The 22,687-nt window shown below is 45.2% G+C and overlaps 1 long non-coding RNA gene across 3 annotated transcripts in view; it reads right to left on the bottom strand.

The window, feature by feature from the left end:
• Positions 1-13,376, bottom strand: part of LOC123514033 — a 56,478-nt gene extending 43,102 nt beyond the window's left edge. For all 3 annotated transcript variants that reach the window (XR_006677500.1, XR_006677499.1, XR_006677498.1), the window contains exon 1: positions 13,250-13,376. This is a non-coding gene — a long non-coding RNA (uncharacterized LOC123514033). The remainder of the gene's footprint in view (positions 1-13,249) is intronic.
• Between the last annotated feature and the right edge of the window lie 9,311 nt (positions 13,377-22,687).

Genomic DNA, 22,687 nt, shown 5'->3' with positions numbered 1-22,687 from the left:
GGGGGTGGAATGGAGGACATTAATTATATTCCGTAAGAGTGACGTGCTTGTGGCCAATGTCAGCAGTATATGTAATTATTTTTATCCACAGTGTGTCCCTTAATTAGTATGCAGTATGTTAAAAGCAGTAATAATAATCTTCTTAGTGCTCTGGTGTTTACCGCTCTTGTGCCTGGTGTGACGATGGCTGAGTTTGTTCTCTCTCTCTCTCTCTCTCTCTCTCTCTCTCTCTCTCTCTCTCTCTCTCTCTCTCTCTCTCTCTCGTCTCTTTTATCTCTCTCTCTCTCTCTCTCTCTCTCTCTCTCTCTCTCTCTCTCTCTCTCTCTCTCTCTCTCTCTCTCTCTCGTGGCTTTTATCATGCTCATGTTAAGTATTAGATATTATAATTTGCTTTTGAAGTTAGTGGTACAGACGAACCTTCACCGTGAATCAAATACCAAACAGTATCTTATCAGGTTTATATATTTCAGTGTAAGGTTTTTTTTTTTTTAAGCTGCGTGTTCTTACGTACGCTATGTCTTGAGGAAATGAATTGTCAGTCTCTCTCTCTCTCTCTCTCTCTCTCTCTCTCTCTCTCTCTCTCTCTCTCTCTCTCTCTCTCTCTCTCTCTCTCTCTCTCTCTCTCTCTCTCTCTCTCTCTCTCTCTCTCTCTCTCTCTCTCTCTCTCTCTCTCTCTCTCTCTCTCTCTACCCCCTGACCTGACCTAGGGCATCGTGACAGAAGACGGGACCAAATTGACTCTACTGACACAGAAATCAAACCTAAATCCTCATTGCGAATTGAGACATAGAGACCGTGTGTGTGTGTGTGTGTGTGTGTGTGTGTGTGTGTGTGTGTGTGTCACCAGTGCCACAACACCCCGCGCCAGGAATACAAATCGCTAAGTGTAACTAATTCTCACATAAGCTAAATTTCTTTCCCATTAGTTTCCCATTTCTTCACAAGCCAGACATACAAACTGGAGCGCGTTTCCTGCGGCTGTTTCCTGGGCTGTTCTATTTGTGGAGTTTCTTCCTCCTTTGGCGATGGCTGACCCTGGCAAGGCGTGGCGTGGAGGGCACCACCATCAGCATTCAGCATAGACGGTAGGGTGGACTAGCGAGCGAGCGTGTGGTTTAGCTAGGGGGCAAGCAGATGGGCGGGTTGGCTGGCTGGTTCGTGGGTTGCCTGGGTGGTGGGTTGCCGGGCTGCTTGGCTGGATTGCTTGTGGGCGGTCTGGGTGGTGGGCGGGCTGGCAGGCAGGCAGGAAGGCAGGCAGGAAGGCAGCCTCGTGTCGCCGCCGCAGACCAGGATGGGATGGTGCGGAACTTTTTGTATTTAACTTTTTCCTCGGCGTGTCTCATTGTGTTTCCTGCTTCCCGATGCTGCTGCGCCTTGTCGCTATTTCACCCTCCCATAAACACAACACGGCATTGGAAATTAGGTAAATTTTAGCTTTGTAAAATTCCAATCTTTCTTCAACTCTGGCGAGGAGTTTAAACAAGGGAGTGCCTAAGTTATGGAGGCAGGCAAATGTTCAACTATTTTTAAGGAAAGGGATAAGTCGCAGTGCTGCTGAAAACCATCATGGCTAGAGAAATCATTGACCACTTAAATAAAATAACAGCTAAGAAAGTGCATTCAGCAGATATTTAATTAGAATTTCAGAGGCAGTGTCGATCTTTGATTGGTTGGTTGGTTGGTTTTTATAACGTCTCAACACACCATCGGATACAAATATAACTTTAGGAGTGGATGTTTGAGAACCCGATCTAACTGACATCATTATACTTTGGTGCCAAATGTGAATGAATATGACATCTAATATCATAAATACATTGTTCTTAAACACACATCAGTGCCAAGCCACACCGACAAAATAAACACACACACACACACACACACACACACACACACACACACACACACACACACACACACACACACACACACACACACACACACACACACACAAGTAAGAACTACCAGCCGGGGATATAGCATAGTTATTGGCTTATAAGAATCAAATTTGGCCAAGGTAGAGTTTATCAATAACAACCTCTTAATACATAGAAAAGTCTCCTCATTCCTTGCCATTCATACTTAATTCCACAAAAAGAAAAAAAAATCTTACCTAATTTCTGAAAAACACGCTTTCATCCTCTTCCAAGCCCAGCGAGTCTTGATTGCTTGAAGATTTCGTCTGTATTTTTAGTCGGTAAAAATGTAGCTGGTGCACAGTCAAGGCATAAACCAGTCGCAAGTTGAGGCGAGCATAGGTTATAATATATCAACGTCCTAAAGTGGGACTGCCAGGCGGGTGTCGAGGCGCGGGTGAGGCGAGACTGGCGGGTGATGGAACGTGCACCTTTCTGGGAGTGGGCGAGGACACGTGCTTGCTGTCTTTGTGTGTGTGTTTCACTGTTTGATCTGCTGCAGTCTCTGACGAGACAGCCAGACGTTACCCTACGGAACGAGCTCAGAGCTCATTATTTCCGATCTTCGGATAGGCCTGAGACCAGGCACACACCACACAACGGGACAACAAGGTCACAACTCCTCGATTTACATCCCGTACCTACTCACTGCTAGGTGAACAGGGGCTACACGTGAAAGGAGACACACCCAAATATCTCCACCCGGCCGGGGAATCGAACCCCGGTCCTCTGGCTTGTGAAGCCAGTGCTCTAACCACTGAGCTACCGGGCGTGTGTGTGTGTGTGTGTGTGTGTGTGTGTGTGTGTGTGTGTGTGTGTGTGTGTGTGTGTAGATCACGTGAGGCAATGTGATTAGGTGTTGTTCTGATTAGAAAGGAAATCAATAACTAAAGAAGACATTGAAGAAAGGTATTCCTCTTGACGTGAGTGCCTGGAAGACGCTGTAGGAGGCTGAGCACAGAGAGAGAGAGAGAGAGAGAGAGAGAGAGAGAGAGAGAGAGAGAGGCACCCATTACACATTTGTAACGGACGCTATCGGGATTAAAAAAGAATTACCATAAAGCCGACGAGCTCAGCACAATGGAATACAATACAGAATCACATAAGCAGACTTTCATACAAGCAGAACAAGCTACACACATTCATACAGACCCTCGCACACACAATGTCTAATAATTGGCGCGCAAAACTAGCCACAATTAATCTTAAACCGCCACAAATCCACACCCAAACAAGCTACACACACTGATACAAACACTCACACACACACACACACAGTCTAATCATTAGCGCGCAAAACTAGCTACAATTACTCTCAAACCGCTCCAAGTCCACACCCAAACAAGCTACACACATTAATACAAACACTCACACACACACAGAGTTTCATCATTGGCGCGCAAAACTATCTATAATTAATCTTAGACCGCTGTAAATCCACACCCATCAAGAATTAAGGGAGATATTAACAAGTGGTAAGGAATTTTAAACACTAATGGATCTTTATGGCCTTGCTAAGCTCCTTGATTTCATTACACATCACTTTCGATTCCTTTAGAGACTTTTTAGTAGGTTTTTATTCTTTTCACTTTTTCTTTTTTTCTTTTCTTATTCTTTTGATTTCTTATTCTCTTTCTTTATTATTATTATTATTATTATTATTATTATTATTATTATTATTATCGTTTTTTCTTATTATTATTGTTAATATTTTCTTCTTCTGCTTCTGCTTCTGCTTCTGCTTTTGCTTCTGCTTCTGCTTCTTCTTTTTCTTCTTCCCTTTTTCTTTCTCTTTCTCTTTCTTCTTCTTCTTGTCTTTCTCTTTCTTTCTTCTTCTTCTCTTTCTTCTTCTTGTTCTCTTTCTTCTCGTTCTTTTCTTCTTATTCTTCTCTTTCTTCTTCTACTTCTTCTTTTTCAGTTTTCTCATCACGTTAGGCCAGATTTTCTCTTACATAACGAAACAAACTAGAGCGCTAAGGAATATCGACAGTTCAAAATAACGCTAAGAAATGAACGCAAAACAGTCAACACATAAATCACAAAGGTAGTGCAATCGTGGTCAGTTTTGTTGAAAATTAGCTCGTGGGTTATTTTTTCAAGGGGATGATAAGCTAGCAGGTGAGAGGAGGGAAGGGTAAGGCGGAACAGTGAGCAGTGGGAGTGAGCTCGGCGTGCTATTGGACTAGTGACCGTGACTGTACAGTGGCGAGTCTTGTCCTTGGCGGAGACAGGCGTTAAAGGGACCAGGTAGCGGCCATTACAGCCTGCCTGACGGTGCCACCTTTGTTCCGCGCTCGTACAAATACACACACACACACACACACACACACACACACACACACACACACACACACACACACACACACACACACACACACACACACACACACACACACGTAACGATATTGTAGTAGCAAAAGCGTTTCCTCGTAACCTTCCTCTCGCAACATATTAATAAAGAGAAAGTGTCTTGTTCCCACACCTGTATGGTTTATTGCTGGTAATGACATCCCCTTCAGGTTGTCTCTCTCTTTCACAGCTCCTCTTGGTAGTGTGTGTGTGTGTGTGTGTGTGTGTGTGTGTGTGTGTGTGTGTGTGTGTGTGTGTGTGTGTGTGTGTGTGTGTGTGTGTGTGTGTGTGTGTGTGACAATTATCAGTGTATAAATCTATGGCTACTATCAAACAATACATGGTAATCAAAAACACCTTTAGTACAATCAACAATAATTCAAACCAGAACTACCTTGCGAGCTGAGACAACCACACGTGACCCCGCAGCTAATTACAACGCTGCATAGCTGAGGTTGTCACTGAAGAAACTGTTCATGCACTGTTGACATCAACACCACTCACCGTCACTCAACAATTCAGTCATCCACCACACACTTTGCTCACTCCACTCACCCCATATGGATAACCCTTTGGACGTTTTGTTTGGCCTTTTTTGCAGCCCTTTGTCATCCCTGGCCAGTTCCTCTCTTACATATAAAAAGAAAAAAGATACTCGCTTTCACTCCAGTCAGAGCCACTCGCAGCCTGGACGTCCTGGCTGTCACCGGGCAATGCACTTCTACCCTTTTGTAACCCCACCGGCCACGGCAGCCACGCTAACCAAGCAGCACCTACACCCACACCCTCATCTCACCCGCATTGCTAACAGGTTCTCCATCAGCTCCATTAATGCATACATTCATCCATTCCCACATTTCCCGGCTTCATGGTCCTCATCTGCATCACTGACAAGGTAACATGCACTGCCACAGGAACCGCCACGTGTACGTCAGATGGTTTATTGCAGCTTCCCTCATGTGCTTCTGTTCTCACCTCTGTATCTCGTTCATACCATAATTTGTTTGAAAAATGGCCTTTACCGTGACACCATAAGCCTCCCGTTCAAAAAGAAATGGTTCCTTCGCTTTAGCTCCTCTTGAACCTAATCGTTGTGGCGGCGGCTCAGACTCGCACAATGTTAAACTCCTACTTCAGAGGCAGTAACAAGTATGGAAGCCGTATATTCATGTCTCGTAGCCACGCATCATATATGTTTCCCTCTCTGCCATAGTGTGTGTGTTATTGCGTCTCACGAGGTAGTAAAGAGGGGATGAGATCGTTGTTGTGAAGGACAGTGTTATAAGCTGTAGTAGCAGTAGTAGAAATAGTTTTTTTTTTTTATTGTTATTGTTGTACCAGCAATAGTAGCAACAGCAGCAGCATCACCATAACCACCACCACCACCTTTAACAACAACAACAACAACAGTAGTAGCAACAGTAATATATCACCATTTTTCCCTACAGCTATAAATCTTGTTCTCTCCCTCTCTTTTCCCCATCAACGACACCTCAGGACAAGTTATTTATGACGCGAGACAAACAGAACATCCCTCACTCTGATCTGGGGTTTGGCTGTGCGTGGCTCACGTGTTCAGAGGGATACGAGGCAGGAAATCGAGGCTACAAGTTATGATCTACCCAAGTTAAGATTTATTGTGAGAAGAGTGAGAAAGCAGACACTGGGACGTATATTTATAGCGAGAGAGAGAGAGAGAGAGAGAGAGAGAGAGAGAGAGAGAGAGAGAGAGAGAGAGAGAGAGAGAGAGAGAGAGAGAGAGAGAGAGAGAGAGAGAGAGACAGAGGTATTTCAGTCTGTCAGCGTGATGAGGCGACAACCACTAAAATGAACTCAGGAAAATGAGACCTACTTGTGAATTCTCTCTACTTGAGGAAAGTGAGAGAGAGAGAGAGAGAGAGAGAGAGAGAGAGAGAGAGAGAGAGAGAGAGAGAGAGAGAGAGAGAGAGAGAGAGAGAGAGAGAGAGGAGAGACGAGAAACGAAAACGAGACAAAGAGGTGAAATTCGAGGAGGAGAGGATAGAGAAAATAAAGTATAGCGAAAAAAATAAGAAATAGAGGTACGAGAGAAAGAAGAAAAGTACAGAAAGCAAGATAGATGCAAGAAAGTTAGATGCAAGAAGAGGAGGAGGAGGAGGAGGAGGAGGAGGAGGAGGAGGTGATACAGGAGAAAGAAGAGAAGCGAGGCTGAGAGGGGGACATACAAAAGAAGATGGAAGAGAAAGAAGTACAAGAAATAAATGAAAGGAAAATAAGGAGAAGGAGGAAAAAATCATACAGGAGAAAAGAAGAAAAAAAAAATTACAGCAGCAGATTTGTAGGTCCTTACTGGGTTGTTTGTAGGGAGAGGAGGAAGAAAGAGGAGGAACAGAAGATGAAATATGAAGCAAATTTAAGCAAAAAGGAAAAGAAACTAAAGAGAAAGAAATATAAAGGGAAAAAATAAAAGGAGGAAGAGGTGATATTCTCTCTCTCTCTCTCTCTCTCTCTCTCTCTCTCTCTCTCTCTCTCTCTCTCTCTCTCTCTCTCTCTCTCTCTCTCTCTCTCTCTCTCTCTCTCTCTCTCTCTCTCTCTCTCTCTCTCTCTCTCTCTCGTTCATGTATAAAACCAAAGATAACAGGAGTGGCCTTTTTTTGTACTATTTTTCTTTTCTTTTATTTTGCTGGATAAAAAAAAATACTGGTGTGTGTGTGTGTGTGTGTGTGTGTGTGTGTGTGTGTGTGTGTGTGTTGCCCAGTTACCTCTCCTTCCCTTTTTTTATTATTGTTATATGGAAATTCAATTAGCCAGCGCGGAGAGCAGCGGCGAGGCGAGGCAAGGCAAGAGTGCGTGTGTTCACCACTGCACTCGATCAACGCAAGTTTTTAAGGGTGAACTGCCTGGCCAGGACCACCACCATCCACCCCTCCCCCTTCCCAGTCCCTCCCCGCCCCGTCCCAGCCCAGCCCAGCCCAGCCAGCCCCTCCCAGGTCAGCCCCGCCAAGCCCAGCCCAGCCCTACCTCAGTGTACACGTAGCCCGACCGCGCCCCGCTCCTTTTCTTCTCCTTACCCTTCACCTTGATCTACCCTAACCCTATCAGAATTCTCTCTCTCTCTCTCTCTCTCTCTCTCTCTCTCTCTCTCTCTCTCTCTCTCTCTCTCTCTCTCTCTCTCTCTCTCTCTCTCTCTCTCTCTCTCTCTCTCTCTCTCTCTCTCTCTCTCTCTCTCTCTCTCTCTCTCTCTCACACGCACGCACGCACGCACGCACACACACACACACACACACACACACACACACACACACACACACACACACACACACACACACACACACACACACACACACACACACACACACACACACACACACACACACACACACACACACACACACACACACACACACACACACACACACATCCCTCTCCGCTCCATCTCGCCCTGTCTCGGCCCGTCTTCTCTTGTTCATCCTCTTCTCTACCTGACATTTCCCGGCCCTTCTTTGCCTCCATCCACTCAAGCTTCTCCAGTCCAGCCCAGTCCCTCCACCTTCAATCCACTCCTGCTCCCTTCCCCTGCACAGCTCCATTGGGAGTTAACTGACCGCTGTTCCCTCTCTCTTTCTCGTCCATGTTTCACCATTTTTCGCTGTTATGTCTCCAAGCCGCCAGGAAATTGTTAGAAGTACAGTCTCGCCTTTTGCTCCCACCCGCCAAAACATGTGTGAGTCATGAACCGCGACCCGCAGCCACGACCCTCTCTGTGGCGGGGTGTTAAATGTGACGCGGGTTTTTTTTTTTATATATATATTCTCTCTCTCTCTCTCTCTCTCTCTCTCTCTCTCTCTCTCTCTCTCTCTCTCTCTCTCTCTCTCTCTCTCTCTCTCTCTCTCTCTCTCTCTCTCTCTCTCTCTCTCTCTCTCTCTCTCTCTCTCTCTCTCTCTCTCTCTCTCTCTCGAGCTTACGTGTGTACACTGTATAGGTAAGCAGAGCTGCTAGATGGTGGAGCAACAAGGTGTGTGTGTGTGTGTGTGTGTGTGTGTGTGTGTGTGTGTGTGTGTGTGTGTGTGTGTGTGTGTCAAACACCTGATGGTTACAAGTCTTAACAAATATAATTTAGTTTAAGAAATTTACAGATACAAGTATTACATCACGTAAACAATATATATAGACATATGCATGTGTTGGGAAGGGTGCATGAGTGCGTGCATGCTTGTGTGCGCGGGCGCCGTGGACAGAGCACTCTCCACGATGGCAAACACTTCAATAATGTGGCCATCAGGAGCCAGCCAGGGAGCAGCCTGGCTAGCCGCACCCCGGGCTGGCCATTCACATCGGCGGCAGCTGGCCTCCCTCCCGCGCAGAGCAATGTGAATGCCGCCAACGCAGTAAATGAACCATGAAACGCATATCATTATACCGCCTTTCACTGCACCAAATCCTAATGTTAAGCCGCAGACACAAAAGGAAAAAGAAATGACGAAATTAAGCAGCCATCGCATTAAATTAATCTCTGAATTCTCCCTCTTGGTCTTGCTCGACAAGAGGCTGGGCGTAAGGGGGTGAGGAGTACCGCCCCCTTACCTCCTTCAGGAAGCCACTGCTGCCCTCACACGCCTCTCCCTTGCCACCAACTTCAGCCAAACTTCACTCCAGCAATCCGGCGAGGACTTGGTGGGTCGACCTGAGGTGGCCGCGTCAGGTGGTCAGTGAAGGGCGACAGGCTTGTGTCGGATTATCAGATTCTTTCACCCAGCGACCCGCGTCCCTCACATGCCCTGATCCTTCTGCAGCAGCTGTGAGGTTTCCTTGTGCCACGCCCGCGGGGGAGTGACACTTGCCCGCCAGCTGTTGACACACACGAAAGGTTCTCTCTCTCTCTCTCTCTCTCTCTCTCTCTCTCTCTCTCTCTCTCTCTCTCTCTCTCTCTCTCTCTCTCTCTCTCTCTCTCTCTCTCTCTCTCTCTCTCTCTCTCTCTCTCTCTCTCTCTCCACATAAGTTTGAGTCTTCGTCAAGCTCAAGTTCCAGTGCAAGATTAGTGTATCAGTTTGGTATCCACGAGTGGAGCCGTAAACAGTCACGGAGTAGCTACGCGAAATGTTTTCGTTCCTGTATCTTTGTTTCTGCTCAAACAGGGTCAGATGTTGTCACTGGGAATTACCGTTCATGCAGTGCTGTATTGGTGAGGTGGCCATTTATATAAACTCTACGGATTCCTGCTGTCGTGTTTCATTACAAAATTACAGACTGACGGTTACAAGTCTGGCTCAAAAGTGCTGGGTTTGTTCCGTCACCCTTTTTCTTTTGTGTGTCATGTGTATTTTTGTGCTCTATTGTGTAACTCAGAAGTTTGTTTAGTCACTCGCTATTTTGTTCATATTTTATTTTCTGCGCTGTTGTTCAACTCAAAAATATTTTTGACAATTACTTTTTTTTTTATGAAGGTTGAAGGGAAGCAGACATGATGCCGCTCACTCAACGGACGCAAAACATTTGCCTCGGGAGGGTTGTCTTGTTTGTTTGTGTGTTGGGTGCAGCGACCCCTCACCCCATAGGACTGTTTCAGCGACGGTAAATGAAACGACACACTCTTCACATACTAACTATCCTTTCTTCTTTAATGCTTCTCACCTGTTCCGCCCTCCACGCTCGTAATTCGCACCCCGTGCTCGTCATCAATATCACTCAATCATTCACAAAACCCTCTTCGTCCTCACTCCACGACCGCCGCCATCAAAGTGATGCTCTCAGCGCGGCACACACTTTTATTATCCCCACTTTCATTCAAAAACTCAACGACCTTCCTCGCAGATTTTCTTCTTACGTGCAATGAAACCAATCCTCTCTCTCTCTCTCTCTCTCTCTCTCTATATATATATATATATATATATATATATATATATATATATATATATATATATATATATATATATATATATATATATATATATATATATGAGAGTGTGTGTGTGTGTGTGTGTGTGTTTACTTAGTATTTATCTATTCATTCATTCATATCCATTGTTTGTTTATGTATGTATTCATAACATCGGGAAGGCGGAAGCATCGCCGCGCCGCAACAGGCTGAGCGGTGCCTCGTGAAAAGATAAATGTTTGGAAAAGTTTCAGACGCGCCGCCCGCCCCGGGTGCCCCGCGGTGCCTGGAGGATGCGAGTCGCGGGGCGCAATGACTTTCTGCAGCGTTGTCGGGAAATTATTTAGAGCTCGTGCCGAGAAGCGGCGGAGGCGCGGAGGGGGAAGACCCACCGCCTCATTAGTAGACTTTATGGCGCAAAACGGCAGCACACACAGGTAAAACAGGTGCGCGGGGCTGTTGGGGGAGGAGGATGCTGGCATTGTGGCACGTAAAACACGATCACACACACACACACACACACACACACACACACACACACACACACACACACACACACACACACACGCACACACTCACCACGGCGTATTGAACAATAAACTCCACCGCTAAAGGCAGTAAAGTGGAAATCGTGGCAGCGCAGCCTTCCTCCTTCACCACCTGCAATCCCACTCACCTCCCCTCGCCCTCCCTGCCCACTCATCTCCCTTCCTACCCACTCATCTCCCTCCTTGCCCACTCATCTCCTTCCCAGCTCACTCATCTCCCTCCCTGCCCACTCATATCCTTCCCAGCCCACTCATCTCCCTCCCTACCAACTCATCTCCCTCTCATCCAACTCATCTCCTTCCCATCTCACTTATTTCTCACAGCCCCCTCATCTCCTTCCCAGCCAACTCATCTCCCTCTCAACCTACTTATCTTCCTTCCACCCGACCAGACCACTCTATAGCCCCATTCCAACTCTTTAGCCCACCACAGCCTCACCACAGCCCCACTCAGTCCCACTCACTCCCACCCAGTCTCCAGTCTCAAATCACGTGACATAACCTTATTTCCTAGGTCTATTTATTTAAGGGTCACTTTTAATCCCTCCCCGCAAGCAGCATCTACCCCATGTCTCCCTCACGCCCACCCCGCCCACACCAGCTCCACTCCACACAGGTAATTACTTCCATTAACAAATAAGCTCCAATTAGGTGTCGCTTTCCCAGAATAACGTCATGCACATTCACGTTTTTCCAACACTGATAGGTAATGCAGAGAGAGAGAGAGAGAGAGAGAGAGAGAGAGAGAGAGAGAGAGAGAGAGAGAGAGAGAGAGAGATTAAATGCTTGAGGCTGTGGTAGGCGATTATGATTCGTAAACATAGCGCGTGTCTGTAGGCTGTGTGGAGAGGAGGAGAGAGAGAGAGAGAGAGAGAGAGAGAGAGAGAGAGAGGGAGAGGGATAGGGAAAGGCGGGCGGCGTACTGGTCAGGAGCGCACACGTCAGGAGCTCCGCGTTGAAGTCCCGCCCAAAACTGACTTTTCACGTGTCGCCACAAGGATTAGGACCGCCATAGTGCCGCACCATCACCCTCCCTCAACCTCACCGTCCTCTGTTAACCCTTCAGAACTGGGACACGTTTTCCAGTGTGATTAGACGATTTCATTGACATTAAGGAGGGTCTGTGGAGGTCTGAAGATTAATGGCTAGCGTGTTTACTATTTTAATCCCCAGCAAAAGTTTCTAAAGGTGTACTAAATCACCAAATACTATGCAAAATAAGTATGAAAGTGCGTCATAGTATTGAAGGGGCTAAGGGCACCACCAACCGCCGGGATAAAGAGACGGTAGTAGGTGGTAGTAAAAAACAAACTCCTGAATGTGTAAAGCCTCAAGGTATGGCAAGGCAGTCAAGTATTTTTAAACCGTAAATAAAAAGATGTTCAGTGGGTGGAGTGCTCGAGGGAGGGATGGCGGGCATGAAGAGGCGGTGTGGTATTAGTAAAAGTTTCCCTCGCTAGACTTTTCCGTCCATCAAAAGGCAAGTACACACGAACACGCACTCGCACCCACACACGCACACGCACACAGCTCCAGGTCTTTGCCGCGCCCCTGTGTACCTACCTACCCGTGCCTCGCCTCAAAAGTTGTCACCGTTGCCTGGTTTGGTTTTCACCAGTCGTCATTGCCTTGCTGGTCTTTTGGTCATTTTTTTTTTATCCTTTTTCGTATCCTTCCTTGTGTCTTTCTTCATCTTACCTTGGGTCCGTCTACCTATTTTTTTCCTTCCCTTCACAAAACCATCCTTTATTTTTTTCCTTTCTTTTTTTACGTCTTCTGTTCGGTTTTCATTTTTGTTTAGCATAGTTTCCATGTCTCCATCTTTCACCTGTTCTTCCCCCTCCTTAGTCTGCGGCAAAACTTGTGTCCCTATTTTTCTCCTAACTTAAAAAGGAATCTTAGGGTCCTTTTACATTATTCGGGGGGAGGAGAGAAGGCGAGGAATTATTAATCTGCGGAAAAGTTTGCATACTTATAATGCTTTACGTGTGCGTGTGTGAGTGTAAACAAGTGGAGTGTATCGAGAGACGTTAACACGCTTCTCGACATTTTGGTCAAGATCAAAGTGAAATGTGAAGTGTACAGCAACTCCTGCTGGGCCAAGTAACGCATCATTGTTTACATACGAGAGAGGGAGAGGGAGATTAAGAGAGAGGAAAGCTTAGGAAGTAAAGGACGTGGGAAGAACTCCTGCAACGTGGAAGGGAAGGAAGCGAAGGGAACAGCGTCACGTGAAGAAAGGAAAGAGGAAACAGCAGCGAGTCATATGTGAGAGTAAGAGTGAGGAACGAAGGAAGGAAGGAAGGAAGGAAGGGCACTGTTTAAGAGAGGGAAGGAGAGAAGGACCGCGTGTCTTGCTTCGAGTTGTTGGGAAAGACGCACTCGTGAATCGCGGCGGCTCAGTGCATGAAGGAGGCAGTGCTTTTAAGTTTGTGTGTGTGCCTCGCGTCCACGTAAACAAACTCTTGATTAATTTTAACTTTTGTGTGTTCTTGAGAGAGAGAGAGAGAGAGAGAGAGAGAGAGAATTATTTAAGGCAGTGGTGGTGAGGGCGGCGGGCGGGAGGTGAGTGGTGTGTGTACCTGCGAGACGGTGTCGGCGCTCGGGAGGGGAAGGCTGAGGACTGAGGGCTGCGCGGCGTGGTGTGGCGTGGCGTGGGTGTCGCGCCCAGGGAGGACCCGTGGCACCCTTCCTCTCACACTGCCCGAGTCATACTGGCGATGTTTTTCTGCCACGAGCGTCTATTCCCCGCTGCCACCGCCACCACCACCGCCGCTGCCGCCGCCGCCGCCGCCGCCTCTGCTGCTGCTACCATCAACACGGTGTTGCATCTCCTCTCGGCGGGCGTGCGAGCAGATGCTCCCTTACCTGTTCACGGAGACGTAGAGAAAAGACGAGAAGAACCTGACTCACAACGCCTTTACACGAAAGATGGAGATCGATTTACTTAAGACAAGAAATAGAAAAGAGAAATCTGGATTGGAGAGAGAAAAAAGAAGGAAAAGAAAGATAAATTGAAACAAACAATTTCATTTCTCTTCTTCATCCTCCTCCTCCTCCTCTTCCTCCTCCTCCTCCCCTTTTTTTCTCCTGTAGCCCTCGAGCGAAGACATAAGGAGGTGGTTGAGATGAAGCGTCCTCAGAGAAAGAAGGCCAATCGTTGCAGACACTGAAGTTGTATCAAGTGTTATGGGTCAGTGGAGGTTCCGTGGTGATGTGCCTCCCGCGTGGTGGCTCTTTGTGGCCCTTCATGCATGGTTACTGCTCGCCTGCTGTTCGTTCAGGGTGGCATGAGAGTAGACTGATAAGTCTGATAAGTGTGTGTGTGTGTGTGTGTGTGTGTGTGTGTGTTTCATCTTTTGCTCAAGCATTACCACTATTACCACTACTACCTTCACTGCCAACACCATAACCAGCACTACTACTACTACTACTACTAATACTAATACTACTACTACTATTACTACTACTACTACCACCACCACCACCATCACCACCACCACGCTTCCTCCTTCAGTTGCAAAAAAAAAATCTAGTTACATCGTTTCTAAAATCCTGGAAATCCTGGAAATGGAGGTAAATTCCATTGTCGGGCTAGTTTGGCGAGCAGTGTGCGTGGTGGAGGTCACGTGGGTCAGTTAGGCAGTTGGGCAAGCATGATTACGTACTGGGAAAGCTTTCGAATAATATTTTGCTTCACTATACCAAACTGTTACCGGCATGTGTTGAATAATTCTCTCTCTCTCTCTCTCTCTCTCTCTCTCTCTCTCTCTCTCTCTCTCTCTCTCTCTCTCTCTCTCTCTCTCTCTCTCTCTCTCTCTCTCTCTCTCTCTCTCTCTCTCTCTCTCTCTCTCTCTCTCTCTCTCTCAAGCATATTTGCGACGAGGAAGTGACACCCATGCAGACAATATTGTTTGAGTAAAGCGGTGTAGTTTGGCATAATTGAGCTTCATTGAGTGTTACTTATTGTGTTGTAACAGGTGTATGAAAGTACGGTCATTGTTCCTGCAAGAATGAAAGTACGATGACTGTCACAGGAATACGATGATTGTTAGTGTGAAAGTACGTTAGTTGTTACAGGAAATGTGAGAGTGCGATAGTTTTTCTTTCTTTTTTTTTTTTGTACCATGTGGGCTTTTCACGGGAATTTATGGGCTAAAGGGGATACTTTTTCGGGGTACCTCTTATCTCAAAGCCCACCCACTAGGAAACCGTTGCCCCGAGTGAGGAAGCCCAACCTACACTCGGACCGTGGACAGGATTAGAACCCGTGCGCTTGGAGATCCCTCGGACCCCAAAGCACGCATGGTTCCACTGCACCACGGCGGCCCTTGTTACAGCAAGACTAAAAGTGCAATAGTTATCACAAGAATGCCTTATTTTCATTTTGGAAGCATTGAAGTACGATAGTTCTAATATTATAAGAAATATGGAAGTCTGACTGTTGTTATAAAAGTATGGTCATTTCTAGCAGGAAAATTAAAATAAGATACTATTACAGAAAACGCAGAGCTAGATTTTAAAGCAAACGCGGAAGTGTAGTAGTTTTTTATTTTTGTTTTTTTTACAGGGAAGATATGCGACAATTCAGTGATTAGTACTGGTGAGTTATTATATAATCTATTCACTATTGCCCGGACACATGCACTGCAATTAGGAAGGAGGGAGGGAGGGAAAAAGATAGAAGAACAAGAAGAACAACAACAAGAAAAAAGTGACACTGAATAGCATAAATAGTCTAAAAAATTAAGTACACGAGGAGTGAAAAAGAAATTAACGAGAACATTACTAGAATATTTAGTAAGATATGAAGAGAAGTGTGGAGTGAATGACCGAGCGAAGAGGAAGGCGATGAGTTGTCCTTGGGTGAGAGAGGTGATGATGACTTACTGATAAGAAACCATTGTAGAAGAACAGGATTGGGTTACATAGAGTTACAGAAATATACGAGCCACAACAGACCTTGCGCCCTTCACAAGGTGGCTTTACTTGGTAGGAGAGAAATAGTAGAAGAAAAGAACAACAAAGTAGAAGTCTCTCTCCTCACCTCCACTCCCTCTGGCATAAGCCCCGCGGCCGCCGTGGTACAGTGGAACCATGCGTGCTTTGGGGTCCGAGGGGTCTCCAAGCGCACGGGTTCCAATCCTGTCCACGGTCCGAGTGTAGTGTGGGCTTTCTCACTCGAGGCAACGGTTTCCTAGTGGGTGGGCTTTGAAATAGGAGGTACCCCAAAAAATATCCCCTATAGCCCTGAAATTCCCATGAAAAACCCACATGGTATAAATAAAAATAAAAAAAAGAAACAGGTCAGATAAATACTTTACCGTAAGGGTTGAGTAGATTTTCTGGAGACAAGGACGTTATTCTCTAACAAACGCAGACAGCTGTGAGTTTGAGGCAGAATGTTTACCTAGACGTCGCTTGAAAGTGTCTACGTTGTTAACAGACCATCGCGTCTCCAGAGAAGTCCATTCCATAAGTTAACGACTCAATTGAAGAAGTTTTTAGATTCGTAAGGCTCAACTGAAGGATTTTTACAACAGTTATACAGCCATCTCCTCGAATAGTTGATCGTAAAGTATTTCATGCGATCCATCTTTTCCATGGCTTTGATTATCTAAAAAGAAAAAAAAAATAAGGAAAAGAAAAAACAGGCCCACTTGAAACTTTCCTCCTGAAAAATTCAAGCCATATGAAGGAGAAAATACAGACGCAGAGAGAGAGAGAGAGAGACACACACACACACACACACACACACACACACACACACACACACACACACACACACACACACACACACACACACACGGAAGGAAGAACAAAGGAACAACCAGACACAACTAGATCGACAAAATTACCCCAAATTACTTGAATGGCGCAATGTAGGAGAATGTGATTTAGCTGTACACGAGTTGCTAATCATCCCAATGCGCAGTTAACATGATAAAACGCGGCATAACTCCTGCGTATGGTGGTGGGCTGGGGCTGGAGGCTGGGGCCTGGGGGCTGTGGGCTGTGGGCTCCTCGTATATCCTCGCAATACGGTTCACCTGGAAAGCTCCTCTGGTTGAAATGCAATAAGTGTGTGTGTGTGTGTGTGTGTGTGTGTGTGTGTGTGTGTGTGTGTGTGTGTGTGTGTGTGTGTGTGTGTGTGTGTGTGTGTGTGTGTGTGTGTGTGTGTGTGTGTGTGTGTGTGTGTCACGTTTTGTAATGTGCTATGACTGATTAATGTTATCCTTTTCTCTTTTTTTTTTTTTTAGTAGTGATGGCTGTAGTTGAGGTAGTAGTAGTAATGGTAGTAGTTATAGTGGTAATAGTAGTAATAGTAGTATTGGTTGTTGTTGTTGTTGTTGTTGGTGGTGGTGGTGATGATGATGATGATTCTGTTGTTGTTGTCGGTGATGATGATGATGATTCTGTTGTTGTTGTTGTTATTGTTCATGTGAAGTTTTAATGTAAGGCGCACATTATGAAGTGAAGTGTTGACAGTACAACACCTCACTCGGCGACACAACTCACCTCATCTTTTTGCCGGTAATTCCGTGACATTCAATTAGCCGAGTTCTGCATCTGACATTTCCTTGGTTGCTAATTATCAAGTACAAGTGTTACTCAAAGTGTTGACCGGCCAGGTAAGTTTGCTCGTTTATTAGTTAAGGGAAAGGAATTAATTACACCATAACCAAATTATATTGATGATTCCTCATTATGCTGTAAGCTCTAACAAGTTTCCTTGAACACAACAGCACAAGTGAAGGTGCTGGGAGTCATCTGGCTTACATCCAACTGTCATCTAATCTTCTAAAGCTTCCAGTTGACACCACTACCGACACCAACCTAATTTCAGTCTATTCCGATATTCTTTAAGTAATTTCTTCTTTCTTTATTAATCTATCAATTTTGAAAATGTTACTTCTTGTGAGAGCGCGATGGGCCTTAAGTATCAATATCTAATGATACTATCGGTTATCAATAGTGTGCATTCCATTTTCTTTCCCTCGATGAAGATAATGCCATAAGGGATCCAGCTTGGGTGATGTAAAAAAAATCTTTACGGTTAATAACCAGAATAGGGTAAAAGTAATGTGTCCAAGCATGATTGTCAAGTTTGGAAAAAAAAAAAAAACAGGAAGTAACTGGTTTTGAAATGGTAAAAAAAAATTACAGGAAGACATGGAAAACTATGATGGGTGTATATACTGTGTAACTTAGTGTGTTTTATACAAGGACTGCTACGTGTACGTCTCTATTAACATCTTGCAGATTCTCTCTCTCTCTCTCTCTCTCTCTCTCTCTCTCTCTCTCTCTCTCTCTCTCTCTCTCCATCATTCTTTTTTTTCAGAATTAGTTTATTCCTACACAAGTGCAGATGAGTACAACATATCACATCAGGCTGGCGTAGGACGCGCCGAAGGGGTAGACAACACCCTCACCCTCACCACTCGAGAACGTGGCTGCAGATGGCTGTAAAGCTCATGCAACAGACCTGCTGATTCGCTGAGTGTGGTTGTCAAAGTATCTCATCTTTTTTCTTCTAGTTTCTTATTTCTTTTTCTTTCCTTCTTTTTCATTATCATTATTATCGTCGTCTTCTTTTTTTCTTCTTATTATTATTATTATTATTATTATTATTATTATTATTATTATTATTATTATTATTATTATTACTACTACTATTATTATTCCCTTTTCTTCCATTTTTTCTTTCCCTTCTTTTTCTTCATTTTTTTTTTTTTTTTTTTTATTATTCTTCGTGTTCTTCTCCGTGTAGACAGGCGAGACACCGAAGTCTTGTAGAGGCTGGCGATGAATGGCGCGGAGTGTTGCGGTAAATGGCGCGGCACGGGATGGCGAGATAAGCACGCCACGATGCAGCACTTAAGGACTCTAATGGTGTGTAAGGAAGGGTCTTCCGTCCCTCCCTCTCTCTACTGGATCAGCGGGAAAGCGTAGCATCCTTTGCATCTTTTCCCCATGACTGCGTTACGCTGATGTGAGTTATAAAAATAACATTCACCCGTACTGACAACCCACGTCAGTAGCCTGTCACTTACACGCGCAAACACGCGATAAAAAAAAAAAATGCCATCCACTTCAGTTCTCCTTATATGATCCGTTTTCTTTGATGAATATATATACTAGGCTTGTGAATGAGAAACAAAACAGACTTTGGTTTCTGAGTAAACCTTAGAGGACGTGACACCAAACTCGCAGCGTCTCTTGAGTCCAGTGCTGATCGTCTGGAACATGGGTTCTCAACCTTTTTATCGTTAAGAACCCCCTGAGTTTTAAGACCATCTACCCGAACCCCCAGTATTATCACGTGGAACATGGAACTCAATATGCAATGGTAATGCAAAGGATTTTATTAGATCAGCCATCTAAGTACCCCTGGAAGTCTTCTTATGAACCCCCTAGGGTTTCGCGATGTCAGGATGGCCACTGTCCATGAGCTAACATCATTAGGTCTCTATGACGCTGAAGACGTCTACGCAGAACGGTTTGATTGGCAATAGACAATCTCATTATCAGACTTTGATTTCTAAGTTATGAAAATAAACTCATTTACGGGGCTTCATATGTTCATGGTGTCTTGTTGTCTACTTACTAACCTAGAAGGAAAGAAAATATCAAACTAACTTCGAGTTATCAATTGAGGAAGTAATTTTTGTCCCAGGAATAGAGCTGAAGTCCGTTCATCCAAAGAATCCAGGCCGAAACTGCTAGTTCGGTTGGCAGCCCCCGCCGCCACTGGACCTTCCCGACACTTAAATTTTCTTCAAGTACATTTATTTTTCTTCAAGCTATAAATTTGTATATCTATCGAGTTAAGTGAAGAAAAATAAATGTACTTGAAGAAAATATAAGTGTCGGGAAGGTTTAGTATGTGATTAGGCTGCCAACCGAACTAGCAGTTTCGGCCTGGATTCTTTGGATGAACGGACTATAGATGGTATATAAAAAAGATAAATGAAACAATGCATTTATAACCTAACTCTACTATTATAGCGTTTTTGCCGTAGATACATGTTTAAAATTACTTTACCATTCTTGATATCTCCTTATGTGACAGAAGAATATCCAAAAATATACGATATGCAGTTGACCATCTTTTCTGTGAAATATTACGATATCTGTTGAATCTGGGAACTTCAATGGGAGTTTGGATCCTCTCCTAGTGTTTTCTTATATTTGAAACATTGATATTTACACGTCATTGTGATCAGGGAAATAAAGGAAACTACGTTTGCTTTTTTCTAAGAGCATGAAATAGAAAAATTTATGTTTACAAGTTGGCAGTTTATGTATAAGACAAGCAAACCTGTGTGCACTCATCCACTCTATCCAGAAGCTTAACTAATTTTCAAAAGTTCCCCAATAGTTACACAACTACCATTGGTCTACTGTTTCTATCCAGTTACCTACAAACACGTACACATTCACGGCAGCAACATGCAAAGTACACTAAATACTCCGGAGCAAAGCTGCCTCACCTTGTTTCATTAATCAGCTAACTCTTGCACACTTTCACACCAAAGCTATTTTTCATTTACCATCGACGATTTTATATTCGAATCAAAATTAAAACGACGATTGAGAACTTTCGGCCTAAAGATGTTGAGGGCCGTGACGGCCTTGGGCGCCGCACGGGGGAAGGAGGTGGCTGTCGGGTCCGGCCTGGGGCCCAAGGCCTGGGGCTGGCTGCAGGTCCTGCTTTTCCTTGGTGGCCTCAAGCTTCACTACTAGTCGTCCACTTGCAGCGCATCACACTAGGCAAGGGTCGCCATAAGCAAGAGATCAATGTCTACCACTCACCGGATGGTGCCGTGAGGGGCCCTAAAGGGGTGATAAGGGCTCCTTGCATAGAATATGATGGTGAGTGGTGTGTACGGGTCCTCTGCTTATAATGACACCGGGCTGAACAACTCGCCATGAACGAGGGCACGCTGTGCGCCATGAGCCAGGCACTGACAGTACCAGTGGTCCTTTACGTTAGGTTAGGTTAGGTTAGGTTAGGTAAAAAGGACTCACTTCATGACAGTGTTTGGGGAGTGGTGTGTGGCGGGTCATTGCTCATGGCGACCGTGTGAGGCATTGCAAGGTTGCATCGTCACTGCTCTCATAACCACGGGACTGGGGTTGACCCTTTCTGGGTGAAAAGTTTCGTCCCAGTACCTGTGTAGGTAATAATACTTTGAATCGTTTCGCCATCGCCATCGCCGCACCGTTAGCCTCGATAAACGGATCGTTATCCTCGACAAACACATCTTTACCGTGGACACTGGAATCGCAACCTGTCGTGGAATCCCATTGTTAACGTGGACTCATTTTCCTTCGCGGCTTCAAGCTCACTGATTGTCGTCAACTTGCAGCGCCTCACACTAGGCAAGGCGTCGCCTTAAGCAGTCTGCCGTGTCTACCGTCCACCAGATGATGCCGTGAGGGGCCTTTAAGGGGTGATAAGGGCTCCTTGCATAGAGTCTGGTGGTGAGTGGTGTGTACGGGACCTCTGCTTATAATGACATCGGGCTGAACAACTCGCCATGAACGAGGGCACGCTGTGCGCCATGCAGCCAGGCACTGACAATACCAGTGGTCCTTTACGGGGTGAAAAGGACTCACTGACAGTGTTTGGGGAGTGGTGTGGCGGGTCATGCTCATGGCTACCCGTGTGAGGCGCAGTAAGGTGGCAGCGTCACTCTCCTCGCACTCACGGGTCTGGGGTGAACCCTTACGGGGTGAAAGGGTTCGCCCCAGTACCTGTGTAGGCAAGTGAACTTCAATTGCGTCGCAGTGAGGTGGCAGCGCCACTCTCCTCGCACCTAAGGGTGTGGGGTGGACCCTTACGGGGTGAAAGGGTTCGTCCCAGTACCTGTGTAGGCAAGTGGACTTCAATTGCAGCGCAGGAAGGTGGCAGCGTCACTTTACTCGCACTCAAGGGTGTTGGGTGGATCCTTACGGGGTGAAAGGGTTCGTCCCAGTACCTGTGTAGGCAAGTGGACTTCAATATTGTGTCTTGAAATCGCATCGTGAGAACTGGAACCGCATCGACATCGTGGAAACCCGCATCGTTCCCGTGGAAACTGGAATTGCATCTTGATCGTGGAAACTCGCATTATTATCTTGGAAACTGGAAGGGCATCTTTATCGTGGAAAGGCATCGTTATTTTGGAAACTCGCATCGCTATCGAGGAAACTGGAATGCCATTGTTATCTTGGAAACTCGGAGCGCTATCGAGGAATCTGGAATCAAATCTTATCGTACACACTGTTATCGTGGAAGCTCTCGTGATCGTCGTTCGTTTCGTTATCTCTGAATTACTTAATTAGTCTTGGTATTATTCTTAGCCTCCGTAATAATAGAGATGTTGGTCATTTTTATCTTATCTCTTTTACTGTATTTTTTTTTCTCAGGATATAGTTTAGTGTTCTTCAACCTTTTTTTTCCAAAATTCGTGCATCTTTTCGAAAAGTAAGGAGGATTATAAAAGAAATGCATCAATATTTGTAATTTTCCCCTACTTTAAGACTGAAAATCGATAGATAACATTATTATAGTTTTTCGGTCCTAAACAGTCGCTGTATAGTGCGAAATGTACTATAACAAAATTCCACATCTCAAACACATTAGGCCCGTGTTCCGTCTGAGTGTAATATATTACTATTGTGAATAAATCGTAATACTTTGATTAATGTTAATTCCCAACACATATTTTGTTAGTAAATACTCGTACAAATATATGAAGCAAAGATTTCATTTTACTGCATTCTATATTCACTTTTATAACTCTCAAACACACACACATACACACACACACACACACACACACACACACACACACACACACACGCGCGTACGTTGCATTGCATTTTCCTTCACTGTAAATTACACTGATCTCTTGGTTTATTCTCCCAAACCAACAAGGCAACGAACTTCAGACTGAGCAAAAAAGGCAAAGTGCAGAAATGTGTGTGGCAGGTAGGCTAACTAGTCGTGACTGCCTGTACTACACCACGAG

The sequence above is a fragment of the Portunus trituberculatus genome, chromosome 37, assembly GCF_017591435.1.
Source record: "Portunus trituberculatus isolate SZX2019 chromosome 37, ASM1759143v1, whole genome shotgun sequence".
NCBI classification, from domain to species: Eukaryota; Metazoa; Arthropoda; class Malacostraca; order Decapoda; family Portunidae; genus Portunus; species Portunus trituberculatus.
The sequence above is the reverse complement of the archived record's forward strand: the minus strand, read 5'-3'. Positions and strand labels throughout refer to the sequence as shown.